This window comes from Salmo salar, chromosome ssa16 (assembly GCF_905237065.1).
Source record: "Salmo salar chromosome ssa16, Ssal_v3.1, whole genome shotgun sequence".
NCBI lineage: Eukaryota > Metazoa > Chordata > Actinopteri > Salmoniformes > Salmonidae > Salmo > Salmo salar.
In genome coordinates this window covers 95,213,076-95,228,075 of record NC_059457.1, presented here as the reverse complement: position 1 = coordinate 95,228,075, position 15,000 = coordinate 95,213,076, and the positions used below count along the sequence as shown (strand labels likewise).

Sequence of the window (15,000 nt, the reverse complement as noted above, 5' to 3'; positions counted from 1 at the left end):
GAGAGAGAGAGAGAGAGAGAGACAGAGAGAGAGAGAGAGACAGAGAAGGGAACAAACAGTATCTTTCAACTACATGGAAGGAGAGTTACGTCAGACAGGGTCAGGGTCGGGCTGCTACGACAAGAGAGGACATCGATTACCGGAAATCATAAATCATACAGGATGTCGCCAAAGGTTACAACAAGCCCTCACAGAAGCTGTCCAACGTCAAATAACCACCTGACAAAATGAATCTTTATTGAAAAATGAAATAAATTGCCAAGAAATACCGCTAACAGCAATATTACAGCCTTCCCAAATGGCACCCTGTTCCCTATGGGAACGTAGTGCACTATGTAGGGAATAGGGTTCCATTTGGTCTAAGGTAGTGCACTATGTAGGGAATAGGGTTCCATTTGGTCTAAAGTAGTGCACTATGTAGGGAATAGGGTTCCATTTGGTCTAAAGTAGTGCACTATGTAGGGAATAGGGTTCCATTTGGTCTAAAGTAGTGCACTATGTAGGGAATAGGGTTCCATTTGGTCTAAAGTAGTGCACTATATAGGGAATAGGGTTCTATAGGGCCCTGGTCTAAAGTAGTGCACTATATAGGGAATAGGGTGCCATTTGGTCTAAAGTAGTGCACTATGTAGGGGAATAGGGTCCCATTTGGTCTAAAGTAGTGCCCTATGTAGGGAATAGGGTTCCATTTGGGACACACGGCCTTGGCTGTTACATGGGACCTCCCCAGCTCTCTCTGCTTGTGGACTGAGCAGCCACTTGGCCGATGGAGGGGCTGAAGGATTTCTGCCACCAGGCTGATCACAACAGCTCTTTGAAGAACGACAGGGCCTTCACTACAATAACAGCCCCCCAGGCTCATAGAGAACAGCCCCCCCAGGCTCATAGAGAACAGACCCCCAGGCTCATAGAGACCAGCCTTCACTACAATAACAGCCCCCCAGGCTCATAGAGAACAGCCTTCACTACAATAACAGCCCCCCAGGCTCATAGAGAACAGCCCCCCCAGGCTCATAGAGACCAGCCTTCACTACAATAACAGCCCCCCAGGCTCATAGAGAACAGCCCCCCCAGGCTCATAGAGAACAGCCCCCCCAGGCTCATAGAGACCAGCCTTCACTACAATAACAGGCCCCCCAGGCTCATAGAGAACAGCCCCCCCCAGGCTCATAGAGACCAGCCTTCACTACAACAACAGCCCCCCCCAGGCTCATAGAGAACAGCCTTCACTACAATAACAGCCCCCCCAGGCTCATAGAGAACAGCCCCCCCCAGGCTCATAGAGACCAGCCTTCACAGCAACAACAGGCCCCCCAGGCTCATAGAGACCAGCCTTCACTACAACAACAGCCCCCCAGGCTCATAGAGAACAGCCCCCCCCAGGCTCATAGAGAACAGCCCCCCCAGGCTCATAGAGACCAGCCTTCACTACAACAACAGCCCCCCCAGGCTCATAGAGAACAGCCTTCACAACAACAACAGCCCCCCCCAGGCTCATAGAGAACAGCCCCCCAGGCTCATAGAGACCAGCCTTCACAGCAACAACAGCCCCCCCCCCAGGCTCATAGAGAACAGCCTTCACAACAACAACAGCCCCCCCCCCCAGGCTCATAGAGACCAGCCTTCACAACAACAACAGCCCCCCCCCCACCCTCAAAGAAAACAGCCTTCACTACAACAACAGCCCCCCACCCAGGCTCATAGAGAACAGCCCCCCCCAGGCTCATAGAGACCAGCCTTCACAGCAACAACAGCCCCCCCCAGGCTCATAGAGACCAGCCTTCACAGCAACAACAGCCCCCCAGGCTCATAGAGAACAGCCCCCCCCCCAGGCTCATAGAGAACAGCCCCCCAGACTCATAGAGACCAGCCTTCACTACAACAACAGCCCCCCAGGCTCATAGAGACCAGCCTTCACTACAACAACAGCCCCCCAGGCTCATAGAGGCCAGCCTTCACTACAACAACAGCCCCCCCAGGCTCATAGAGAACAGCCCCCCCCAGGCTCATAGAGAACAGCCCCCCAGGCTCATAGAGACCAGCCTTCACTACAACAACAGCCCCCCCCAGGCTCATAGAGAACAGCCTTCACAACAACAACAGCCCCCCCCAGGCTCATAGAGAACAGCCCCCCCAGGCTCATAGAGACCAGCCTTCACAGCAACAACAGCCCCCCCAGGCTCATAGGGACCAGCCTTCACAACAACAACAGCCCCCCCCAGGCTCATAGAGAACAGCCTTCACAACAACAACAGCCCCCCCCCCCAGGCTCATAGAGACCAGCCTTCACTACAACAGCCCCCCCCCAAGGCTCATAGGGACCAGCCTTCACAACAACAACAGCCCCCCCCAGGCTCGTAGAGAACAGCCTTCACAACAACAACAGCCCCCCCCCAGGCTCATAGAGACCAGCCTTCACAACAACAACAGCCCCCCCACCCCCCCCCAGGCTCAAAGAGAACAGCCCCCCAGGCTCATAGAGACCAGCCTTCACTACAACAGCCCCCCCAGGCTCATAGAGACCAGCCTTCACAACAACAACAGCCCCTCCCCCCCAGGCTCATAGAGACCAGCCTTCACAGCAACAACAGCCCCCCCCAGGCTCATAGGGACCAGCCTTCACAACAACAACAGCCCCCCCAGGCTCATAGAGAACAGCCTTCACAACAACAACAGCCCCCCCCCCCCCAGGCTCGCAGAGAACAGCCTTCACTACAACAGCCCCCCCCAGGCTCATAGAGACCAGCCCCCCCAGGCTCATAGAGACCAGCCTTCACAACAACAACAGCCCCCCCCCCCAGGCTCATAGAGACCAGCCTTCACTACAACAGCCCCCCCCCAGGCTCATAGAGACCAGCCCCCCAGGCTCATAGAGACCAGCCTTCACAACAACAACAGCCCCCCCCCCCAACAGGCCCCCCCCCAGGCTCATAGAGGCCAGCCTTCACAACAACAACAGCCCCCCCCCCCCACCACCAGGCTCATAGAGACCAGCCTTCACAACAACACTGAAAACAGACTTGATTAGATTTTTTACGAGATGATGTCACTGACTCCAATCCACCAGATTGAGGTGAGAGGCAGAGGAGGAGAACAGAGGATGACTCAGGATGCAGACAGGCCTCTGAGGGTTTCTCAGGGACAGACCCTCGGGGGGGATGAGAGGATGAGGAGGAGAATAGAGGATGAAGATGATTCAGGATGCAGACAGGAGCATTACAAGGAAATCGTATAAAACGAGAGGGGTGGAGAGGGGGAGAGAGGGGTGGAGAGGGGTGGAGAGGGGGAGAGAGGGGGAGAGAGGGGGAGAGAGGGAGAGAGAGGGGGAGAGGGGTGGAGAGGGGGAGAGGGGTGGAGAGGGGGAGAGGGGGAGAGAGGGGGAGAGAGGGAGAGAGAGGTGGAGAGGGGTGGAGAGGGGGGAGAGGGGTGGAGAGGGGGAGAGAGGGGTGGAGAGGGGTGGAGAGGGGTGGAGAGGGGGAGAGAGGGGGAGAGAGGGGGAGAAAGGGGTGGAGAGGGAGGGAGAGGGAGGGAGAGGGGGAGAGTGGGAGAGAGGGGAGAAAGGGGTGGAGAGGGAGAGAGGGTGAACCAGTCCTCTCAGTGTGGCAGACTCAGGGGGAGGTGAACCAGTCCTCTCAGTGTGGCAGACTCAGGGGAGGTGAACCAGTCCTCTCAGTGTGGCAGACTCAGGGGGAGGTGAACCAGTCCTCTCAGTGTGGCAGACTCAGGGGGAGGTGAACCAGTCCTCTCAGTGTGGCAGACTCAGGGGGAGGTGAACCAGTCCTCTCAGTGTGGCAGACTCAGGGGGAGGTGAACCAGTCCTCTCAGTGTGGCAGACTCAGGGGGAGGTGAACCAGTCCTCTCAGTGAGGCAGACTCAGGGGGAGGTGAACCAGTCCTCTCAGTGTGGCAGACTCAGGGGGAGGTGAACCAGTCCTCTCAGTGTGGCAGACTCAGGGGGAGGTGAACCAGTCCTCTCAGTGTGGCAGACTCAGGGGAGGTGAACCAGTCCTCTCAGTGTGGCAGACTCAGGGGGAGGTGAACCAGTCCTCTCAGTGAGGCAGACTCAGGGGGAGGTGAACCAGTCCTCTCAGTGTGGCAGACTCAGGGGGAGGTGAACCAGTCCTCTCAGTGTGGCAGACTCAGGGGGAGGTGAACCAGTCCTCTCAGTGTGGCAGACTCAGGGGAGGTGACCGGGTGGAGTAACCGGGTGGTAGCCGGCTAGTGACAGTATCTAACTTCAGGACAGGGTACTGGGTGAAGGTCTGGCTATTGATGGCTATTGAACAGTCTGATGGCCTTGAGATAGAAGCTGGATTTTCAGTCTCTCGGTCACAGCTTTGAAGCACATGTACTTTCCTCGCCTTCTGGATGATAGCGGGGTGAACAGGCCCGTGGCTCGGGTGGTTGATGACAGGATGCTCTCAATGGTGCATCTTAGGGGGCCAAGCTGAATTCTCTTCAGCCACCTGAGGTTGAAGAGGCGCTGTTGTGCCTTCTTCACCACACTGTCTGCGTGGGTTCCTCGCCCTGAGCTCATCTACTTTATTGTCCAGGGACTGAACATTAGCGAGTAATGTACTCGGAAGCGGTGGATGGTGTGTGCGCCTCCTGATTCGGACTAGAAGTCCACTCGGAATACCTCTTCTCTACCGGGGGCGTCTTAGAGCAGCCTCTGAGATAAGTTAAATTACCTTGGGGGAGTACGAACAAAAAAATCCACTTCAGGAAAGTTGTACTTCTGGTGGGAATGCTGGTGAGTTACCTCCGCTCTGATATCCAAAAGTTATTTCCGGCTGTACGTAATAACACAAAAAATGTTCTGGGCTAATAAGAAATAACACCCCAAAGAATTACTGCAAAGTTTAAATTATTATTATTTTTTACTTCACCTTTATTTATTTAACCAGGTAGGCTAGTTGAGAACAAGTCCTTTGTTTAACCAGGTAGGCCAGTTGAGAACAAGTCCTTTATTTAACCAGGTAGGCTAGTTGAGAACAAGTTCTCGTTTACAACTGCGACCTGGCCAAGATAAAGCAAAGCAGTGCGACAAAAACAACACAGAGTTACATATGGGATAAACAAACGTACAGTCCAATAACACAATAGAAAAGTCTATATACAGTGTGTGCAAATGGAGTAAGGAGGTAAGGCAATAAATCGGCCAATAGTGGCGAAGTAATTACAATTAAGCAATTTACACTGGAGTGATATTTGTGCAGATGAGGATGTGCAAGTAGAAATACTGGGGTGCAAAAGAGCAGAAAAACAAAACAAATATGGGGATGAGGTAGGTAGTTGGTTGGATGGGCTATTTACAGATGGGCTACGTACAGCTGCAGCGATCGGTGAGCTGCTCTGACAGCTGAGGCTTAAAGTTAGTGAGGGAGATTAAAGTCTCCAACTTCAGCGATTTTTGCAATTCGTTCCAGTCCTTGGCAGCAGAGAACTGGAAGGAAAGGCGGCCAAAGGAGGAATTGGTTTTGGGGGTGACCAGTGAGATATACCTGCTGGAGCGTGTGCTACGAGTGGGTGCTGCTATGGTGACCAGTGAGATGAGATAGAGCGGGGCTTTACCTAGCAAAGACTTATAGATGACCTGGAGCCAGTGGGTTTGGCGACGAATATGTAGCAAGGACCAGCCAACGAGAGCGGACAGGTCGCAGTGGTGGGTAGTATATGGGACTTTGGTGACAAAACGGATGGCACTGTGATAGACTGCATCCAATTTGCTGAGTAGAGTATTGGAGGCTATTTTGTAAATGACATCGCCGAAGTCAAGGATTGGTAGGATAGTCAGTTTTACGAGGGTATGTTTGGCAGCATGAGTGAAGGATGCTTTGTTGCGAAATAGGAAGCCGATTCTAGATTTAATTTTGGATTGGAGTTGCTTGATGTGAGTCTGGAAGGAGAGTTTACAGTCTAGCCAGACACCTAGGTATTTGTAGTTATCCACATATTCTAAGTCAGAACCGTCCAGAGTAGTGATTCTGGACGGGCGGCGGGTGTGGGCAGCGATCGGTTAAAAAGCATGCATTTAGTTTTACTAGCGTTTAAGAGCAGTTGGAGGCCACAGAAGGAGAGTTGTATGGCATTGAAGCTCGTCTGGAGGGTTGTTAACACAGTGTCCAAAGAAGGGCCAGAAGTATACAGAATGGTGTCGTCTGCGTAGAGGTGGATCAAAGAATCACCCGCAAAAAGAGCAACATCATTGATATATACAGAGAAAAGAGTCGGCCCGAGAATTGAACCCTGTGGCACCCCCCATAGAGACTGCCAGAGGTCCGGACAACAGGCCCTCCGATTTGACACACTGAACTCTATCTGAGAAGTAGTTGGTGAACCAGGCGAGGCAGTCATTAGAAAAACCAAGGCTGTTGAGTCTGCAGATAAGAATACGGTGATTGACAGAATCGAAAGCCTTAGCCAGGTCGATGAAGACGGCTGCACAGTACTGTCTCTTATCGATGGCGGTTACGATATCGTTTAGGACCTTGAGCGTGGCTGAGGTGCACCCATGACCAGCTCTGAAACCAGATTGCATAGCGGAGAAGGTACGGTGGGATTCGAAAATGGTCAGTGATCTGTTTGTTCACTTGGCTTTCGAAGACTTGCTTATTAGGAGCTAGACGTAGAACTGCCATGTCTGTCGGCCCCATCTTCCTCACCTTGGATTCTAGTAGACTGTATAAAGAGATATTTAGGACGACCTCTATTGTGGGTGATGTTACAACATTAAGATCTACAAAATCTTTCAGCAACTAGGTCCAATCTAGCCAGTTTAGAAAAGTCCAGGAAGAACATCTCCACCCGTTATCCTTCATCAGCCTGGGGCCCTTCCTGACTGCCACCCAGGGATTCATATCCTGTAATCTCCTCCTCCAGAGACACACTATTAATTAATAAGAGCTTGATGCTAACGGGGTCCCTCCACTCCTCCACTTCCTCTCCTCCACTTCCTCTCCTCGTTCTGCTTCCTCCCTCGCAGGAAATCGATGTGTCTTTCCTGCTGCCAAAATGCCTTTTAGAACCCATCTCTGTGTCTGCTACTAAACTCCTTTTAGAACCCGTCTCTGCTACTAAACTCCTTTTTAGAACCCGTCTCTCCTACTAAACTCCTTTTTAGAACCCGTCTCTGTGTCTGCTACTAAACTCCTTTTAGAACCTGTCCTAGAGGGACAAATGATCACAATCACATTATACTATTAAAAGACAATGAGAGATACAAGCCAAGGTACGAAAATTATCTGATGAGGATTTGCATGGCTTCCCGTTACAACACAGAACGTATGGCTTCCCCATCACAACACAGAACGTATGGCTTCCCCATCACAACACAGAACGTATGGCTTCCCCATCACAACACAGAACGTATGGCTTCCCAATCACAACACAGAACGTATGGCTTCCCATCACAACACAGAACGTATGGCTTCCCATCACAACACAGAACGTATGGCTTCCCCATCACAACACAGAACGTATGGCTTCCCATCACAACACAGAACGTATGGCTTCCCATCACAACACAGAACGTATGGCTTCCCATCACAACACAGAACGTATGGCTTCCCCATCACAACACAGAACGTATGGCTTCCCCATCACAACACAGAACGTATGGCTTCCCCATCACAACACAGAACGTATGGCTTCCCCATCACAACACAGAACGTATGGCTTCCCCATCACAACACAGAAACGTATGGCTTCCCCATCACAACACAGAAGGTATGGCTTCCCCATCACAACACAGAACGTATGGCTTCCCCATCACAACACAGAACGTATGGCTTCCCCATCACAACACAGAACGTATGGCTTCCCCATCACAACACAGAACGTATGGCTTCCCCATCACAACACAGAACGTATGGCTTCCCCATCACAACACAGAACGTATGGCTTCCCCATCACAACACAGAACGTATGGCTTCCCCATCACAACACAGAATGTGGCTTCCCCATCACAACACAGAACGTATGGCTTCCCCATCACAACACAGAACGTATGGCTTCCCCATCACAACACAGAATGTATGGAACATCAGTTTCTGTGCAAAACTGACAGAGGATGCCTTCCCAAATTGCCCCCTATCCCCTACGTAGTGCACTACATTTAACCAGGACCCTATGGACCCTATATAGGGAATAGGCAGTGCACCTCTAGGATTTTTGTATTGCAAAATTCCCTGCATATTATGCGGGGGGCTTGCAAATTTGACCAATCACCGCAGTATTTGGCCTTCCCTGTGGTTCAGTTGGTAGAGCATGGTGTTTGCAACGCCAGGGTTGTGGGTTCGATTCCCACAGGGGGCCAGTACAAAAAATTATTAAAAACTTAAAATAAAAAAATTATGCATGAAATGAAATGTATGCATTCAACTACTGTAAATCGCTCTGGATAAGAGCGTCTGCTAAAATGACTAAAATGTAAAATGTATAAAACAGTTAAATCCCTTAAACGTTAAGGGATAAAACTGCCTCCTCAACCACAGCACCAAAAAGAGGACTCGCAATTTCAACCTACCCAGAGGTAGTGATCCCATCACCACAACAAACACTGGGCAGATATCATTGTATTGTACCAAAACATAATCCTGTTTCAGATTCAGAGGAGGGCTGATAAGATCTGATTCCCTTAGGATGTGTGTTAAAACCATATCTTAATCTTTCCCCAACAATGTGATCTATAATCTATGGTAATCTCATCCTATTAGCTCTGATCTGATACCACCAGGGACATGATTGGGAGGATTATGAAAGAAGAGAATAACACAAAAGCTTTTATTTCTATATGTGATTATGATGCTTTGAAATCGAATCAGGATTTTCACCAAGGAAAACACGGCCTAACCAATAGGAACCAGGAAACACGGCCTAACCAATAGGAACCAGGAAACACGGCCTAACCAATAGGAACCAGAAAACACGGCCTAACCAATAGGAACCAGGAAACACGGCCTAACCAATAGGAACCAGGAAACACGGCCTAACCAATAGGAACCAGGAAACACGGCCTAACCAATAGGAACCAGGAAACACGGCCTAACCAATAGGAACCAGGAAACACGGCCTAACCAATAGGAACCAGGAAACACGGCCTAACCAATAGGAACCAGGAAACACGGCCTAACCAATAGGAACCAGGAAACACGGCCGAACCAATAGGAACCAGGAAACACGGCCTAACCAATAGGAACCAGGAAACACGGCCTAACCAATAGGAACCAGGAAACACGGCCTAACCAATAGGAACCAGGAATCACGGCCTAACCAATAGGAACCAGGAAACACGGCCTAACCAATAGGAACCAGGAAACACGGCCTAACCAATAGGAACCAGGAAACACGGCCGAACCAATAGGAACCAGGAAACACGGCCGAACCAATAGGAACCAGGAAACACGGCCGAACCAATAGGAACCAGGAAACACGGCCTAACCAATAGGAACCAGGAAACACGGCCTAACCAATAGGAACCAGGAAACACGGCCTAACCAATAGGAACCAGGAAACACGGCCTAACCAATAGGAACCAGGAAACACGGCCTAACCAATAGGAACCAGGAAACACGGCCGAACCAATAGGAACCAGGAAACACGGCCGAACCAATAGGAACCAGGAAACACGGCCTAACCAATAGGAACCAGGAAACACGGCCGAACCAATAGGAACCAGGAAACACGGCCTAACCAATAGGAACCAGGAAACACGGCCTAACCAATAGGAACCAGGAAACACGGCCTAACCAATAGGAACCAGGAAACACGGCCTAACCAATAGGAACCAGGAAACACGGCCTAACCAATAGGAACCAGGAAACACGGCCTAACCAATAGGAACCAGGAAACACGGCCGAACCAATAGGAACCAGAAACACGGCCTAACCAATAGGAACCAGGAAACACGGCCTAACCAATAGGAACCAGGAAACACGGCCTAACCCAATAGGAACCAGGAAACACGGCCTAACAAATAGGAACCAGGAAACACGGCCGAACCAATAGGAACCAGGAAACACGGCCTAACCAATAGGAACCAGGAAACACGGCCTAACCAATAGGAACCAGGAAACACGGCCTAACCAATAGGAACCAGGAAACACGGCCTAACCAATAGGAACCAGGAAACACGGCCGAACCAATAGGAACCAGGAAACACGGCCTAACCAATAGGAACCAGGAAACACGGCCTAACCAATAGGAACCAGGAAACACGGCCTAACCAATAGGAACCAGGAAACACGGCCTAACAAATAGGAACCAGGAAACACGGCCGAACCAATAGGAACCAGGAAACACGGCCGAACCAATAGGAACCAGGAAACACGGCCTAACAAATAGGAACCAGGAAACACGGCCGAACCAATAGGAACCAGGAAACACGGCCGAACCAATAGGAACCAGGAAACACGGCCTAACCAATAGGAACCAGGAAACACGGCCGAACCAATAGGAACCAGGAAACACGGCCTAACCAATAGGAACCAGGAAACACGGCCTAACCAATAGGAACCAGGAAACACGGCCTAACCAATAGGAACCAGGAAACACGGCCTAACCAATAGGAACCAGGAAACACGGCCTAACCAATAGGAACCAGGAAACACGGCCGAACCAATAGGAACCAGGAAACACGGCCTAACCAATAGGAACCAGGAAACACGGCCTAACCAATAGGAACCAGGAAACACGGCCTAACCAATAGGAACCAGGAAACACGGCCGAACCAATAGGAACCAGGAAACAAGGCCTAACCAATAGGAACCAGGAAACACGGCCTAACCAATAGGAACCAGGAAACACGGCCTAACCAATAGGAACCCTTAACGCTTCCATGTTTCTGTCACAGTAACATATTTTCCCCACAGCACAGTTTGATTGAATACACTGCAGTAGGTCTTATTGGTTTGGGATCAGAGTGTGGGGGGGGGGGGGGGGGGGATGTGATTAAAGCTAGACATCACACACACTGGCAGATAGATATACAGTGAACTAGGACAGATAGATAAACAACATGACAGATAGATATACACACTGGCAGATAGATATACAGTGAACCATGACAGATAGATAAACACCAGGACAGATAGATATACACACTGGCAGATAGATATACAGTGAACCAGGACAGACAGATATACACCAGGACAGATAGATATACACCAGGACAGATAGATATACACCAGGACAGATAGATATACACCAGGGCAGATAGATATACACCAGGGCAGATAGATATACAGTGAACCAGGACAGATAGATATACACCAGGACAGATAGATATACACCAGGACAGATAGATATACACCAGGGCAGATAGATATACACCAGGGCAGATAGATATACACCAGGGCAGATAGATATACAGTGAACCAGGACAGATAGATATACACCAGGACAGATAGATATACACCAGGACAGATAGATATACACCAGGACAGATAGATATACACCAGGACAGATAGATATACACCAGGGCAGATAGATATACAGTGAACCAGGACAGATAGATATACACCAGGGCAGATAGATATACACCAGGGCAGATAGATAAACACCAGGACAGATAGATATACACCAGGGCAGATAGATATACACCAGGACAGATAGATAAACACCAGGGCAGATAGATATACACCAGGGCAGATAGATATACACCAGGGCAGATAGATATACAGTGAACCAGGACAGATAGATATACACCAGGGCAGATAGATATACACCAGGGCAGATAGATAAACACCAGGACAGATAGATATACACCAGGGCAGATAGATATACACCAGGACAGATAGATAAACACCAGGGCAGATAGATATACACCAGGGCAGATAGATATACAGTGAACCAGGCCTGATAGATATACACCAGGACAGATAGATAAACACCAGGACAGATAGATATACACCAGGGCAGATAGATATACACCAGGACAGATAGATAAACACCAGGGCAGATAGATATACACCAGGGCAGATAGATATACAGTGAACCAGGCCTGATAGATATACACCAGGACAGATAAACACCAGGGCAGATAGATATACACCAGGGCAGATAGATATACACCAGGGCAGATAGATATACACCAGGGCAGATAGATATACACCAGGGCAGATAGATATACAGTGAACCAGGACAGATAGATATACACCAGGGCAGATAGATATACACCATGACAGATAGATATACACCAGGGCAGATAGATATACACCATGACAGATAGATATACACCAGGGCAGATAGATATACACCATGACAGATAGATATACACCAGGGCAGATAGATATACACCAGGGCAGATAGATATACACCAGGCCAGATAGATATACACCAGGGCAGATAGATATACACCAGGCCAGATAGATATACACCATGACAGATAGATATACACCAGGACAGATAGATATACACCAGGGCAGATAGATATACAGTGAACCAGGACAGATAGATATACACCATGACAGATAGATATACACCAGGACAGATAGATATACACCAGGACAGATAGATATACACCATGACAGATAGATATATATTAGGGCAGATAGATATACAGTGAACCAGGACAGATAGATATACACCAGAGCAGATAGATATACACCAGGGCAGATAGATATACACCAGGACAGACAGAGAGGAAGGAAGGCCACTAGCCTTGTCTGTTTAGTGTGCCAGAGGCTGAGTCCCCAACGGGCCCCTGGTCAAAGTAGGGCACTACGTAGGATAGGATACCGTTTGGGACGGAGGTCGACAAAGTGCGACAAAGCGTGTGATCGTAGCGACGGGCGGATGTTGACATACTCCCCTGAGAGAGAAAGAGATTATTGTCCCACGGACTGCTGGGAAGCGGCTGATTATTTACTGCATCAGCGATCCTCGTTAAATCACGTTCAGCCTTCAAATCGTCTCTAATGATCGTTCCACAGCTACAAGAGCTACGCTGTTATAACGGTCTTCTGTAATCTGACCTGAGATCAGCTGAGACAGCTGAGATATCTATCTGTCAAGTTTACCTACGCTATTATAACGGTCTTCTGTAATCTGACCTCAGATCAGCTGAGACAGCTGAGATATCTATCTGTCAAGTTTACCTACGCTATTATAACAGTCTTCTGTAATCTGACCTGAGATCAGGTGTTAGAGTTACCAAGCTGAGCTATGCTATTATAACGGTCTTCTGTAATCTGACCTGAGATCAGCTGAGACGGCTGAGATATCTATCTGTCAAGTTGTCTTCTGTAATCTGACCTCAGATCAGGTGTTAGAGTTACCAAGCTGAGCTATGCTATTATACCGGTCTTCTGTAATCTGACCTCAGATCAGGTGTTAGAGTTACCAAGCTGACCTATGCTATTATTCCGGTCTTCTGTAATCTGACCTGAGATCAGGTGTTAGAGTTACCAAGCTGACCTATGCTATTATTCCGGTCTTCTGTAATCTGACCTGAGATCAGGTGTTAGACATGTTACCAAGCTGACCTATGCTATTATAACGGTCTTCTGTAATCTGACCTGAGATCAGGTGTTAGACTGGGACAACAGGTGAGACGTGTTACCAAGCTGAGTTGGTTAAACTCACTCTTCAGATGGATCGGTAACATCCAATTTCGCAGCTGGCTAAGTTGTTTCCAGAGAGAGAGAGACAGACGGAGGACGTGAGGAAGGAAACTAAGAGAGAGAGACAGAGGACGTGAGGAAGGAAACTAAGAGAGAGACAGACAGAGGACGTGAGGAAGGAAACTAAGAGAGAGAGACAGAGGACGTGAGGAAGGAAACTAAGAGAGAGAGAGACAGAGGACGTGAGGAAGGAAACTAAGAGAGAGAGAGACAGAGGACGTGAGGAAGGAAACTAAGAGAGAGAGAGAGAGACAGACGGAGGACGTGAGGAAGGAAACTAAGAGAGAGAGACAGAGGACGTGAGGAAGGAAACTAAGAGAGAGAGAGACAGAGGACGTGAGGAAGGAAACAGAGAGAGAGAGAGACAGAGGACGTGAGGAAGGAAACTAAGAGAGAGAGAGAGAGACAGACGGAGGACGTGAGGAAGGAAACTAAGAGAGAGAGAGACAGAGGACGTGAGGAAGGAAACTAAGAGAGAGAGAGAGACAGACAGAGGACGTGAGGAAGGAAACTAAGAGAGAGAGACAGACAGAGGACGTGAGGAAGGAAACTAAGAGAGAGACAGACAGACAGAGGACGTGAGGAAGGAAACTAAGAGAGAGAGAGAGACAGACAGAGGACGTGAGGAAGGAAACTAAGAGAGAGAGAGACAGAGGACGTGAGGAAGGAAACTAAGAGAGAGACAGACAGACAGAGGACGTGAGGAAGGAAACTAAGAGAGAGAGAGAGACAGACAGAGGACGTGAGGAAGGAAACTAAGAGAGAGACAGAGGACGTGAGGAAAGAAACTAAGAGAGAGAGACAGACAGACAGAGGACGTGAGGAAGGAAACTAAGAGAGAGACAGACAGAGGACGTGAGGAAGGAAACTAAGAGAGAGAGACAGAGGACGGAGGAAGGAAACTAAGAGAGAGACAGACAGAGGACGTGAGGAAGGAAACTAAGAGAGAGAGAGACAGACAGAGGACGTAAGGAAGGAAACTAAGAGAGAGACAGACAGAGGACGTGAGGAAGGAAACTAAGAGAGAGAGAGACAGACAGAGGACGTGAGGAAGGAAACAGAGAGAGAGAGAGAGACAGAGGACGGAGGAAGGAAACTAACGTGCTGCCGTAAACAGAGTGAATGAACGAGGCTGAAACCTGTAGTAGTCGAAGGTCAGAGGCGACTTACGTTTAGAGGCCGTCACGACCTTCCTCTTGACCTCTCCACCCCCTGATCCGCCACACCCATCCTCGTCGTCACAGTCTCCGCTGTAGCCACGCCCCTCACCATTGCCGCTTCCTGTTTCGATCAGATCCAACGTTCCAAACTTGGGGATGGACTTCCCCTGCAGCAGCTGGAACAGGAAGAGACTGAACACTTAGTCTGCCTCCCCAAAC

General features: G+C 49.5%; 1 pseudogene; it reads right to left on the bottom strand.

Annotated features, from left to right (window-relative positions):
• LOC106591167 (glypican-5-like) overlaps window positions 1-15,000 on the bottom strand; it is a 289,574-nt pseudogene that overhangs the window by 112,384 nt on the left and 162,190 nt on the right.